Source organism: Lucilia cuprina, chromosome 5, assembly GCF_022045245.1.
Source record: "Lucilia cuprina isolate Lc7/37 chromosome 5, ASM2204524v1, whole genome shotgun sequence".
Classification (NCBI taxonomy): Eukaryota; Metazoa; Arthropoda; class Insecta; order Diptera; family Calliphoridae; genus Lucilia; species Lucilia cuprina.
In genome coordinates this window covers 11580192-11581432 of record NC_060953.1, presented here as the reverse complement: position 1 = coordinate 11581432, position 1241 = coordinate 11580192, and positions in this window count along the sequence as shown.

Sequence of the window (1241 nt, the reverse complement as noted above, 5' to 3'; positions counted from 1 at the left end):
GTTCTGTTCTAGTTCTGTTCTAGTTCTGTTCTAGTTCTGTTCTAGTTCTGTTCTAGTTCTGTTCTAGTTCTGTTCTAGTTATGTTCTAGTTATGTTCTAGTTCTGTTCAATTTCAGTTCTATTTCTGTTTTAGTTATAACATTTAACTTTAAAACCTGATTCATTAATTCAACACCGTTTAATTAATATTTTGACAAAAATTCAAATATGAAAAAAAACAATCAGAATAATTAAATATTTAATAAATTAATTTGTTTCCTTTCATAATCAAACAATACCCCTAAACTTAGCGCAACAAAAAAGCGCGTTCTATTTTAATAAATATGTTCAAACTCAAAACTATATATAAATACAAACTGGTCAGTACCCTGTCAAAGAGTAAAAGTAAGAATGGTATGAAATAATAAGTACACGTATAAAATGATTATTATTAAGAACAGCAGAACAATTATTAGTTGAGTGAGTTCCAATTACGAGCATTTCACCGACTTAACTATTGTTGACTCTTGAAACTAAACTACAAACTGCTGAAATGTTAATAAATGACGTGTCCTGTTGCTGGTAACCACGTATGTAAAGGTCCTTTTTTCTGCTGCAATAACCGTACAATCAGTATGTATTTTATTTATGACAGTAAAAAAGCGGAAGTTAAATTGTTAACAAGTGTTAGTTGTTTATTAAAAAAAAAGACAATAAATAAGTAAAAAACCATAAAGAGATTTTGTAAATGTTTATAATTAAAAATAATAATAATAATAATAAAATTTGCATTATTTGGAGGTAATTTTTGGAGTCCAAATGAAAAAAGGTTTTGTGCAAAGTATTGCTTTTCAATAGTAAAGTTAAATATTTAATAGGTCAATTGTTTTGTGAGTCAGCATAAACAAGTTCTTTTTATAACTTCAATTATAATGATTGTTTTCCAAAATCGTAAACTTTATATATATAATCAATGTACAGGTAGACTTCATTTAAAGTCATATGTAATTAATACAGCTAAGAAAATAGCTGGATATGCACTACAAATAGTTTTCCGGAGAAGCCTTAATTTGAATGACAAATACTTCTACGATTTAGGCTTTTTCCGAACTATAAATAGATCAGCGATTATAACTACTTATATAATGTACTTTTCTATCTATATAGATAGATAGATAGATAGATAGATAGATAGATAGATAGATAGATAGATAGATAGATAGATAGATAGATAGATAGATAGATAGATAGATAGATAGATA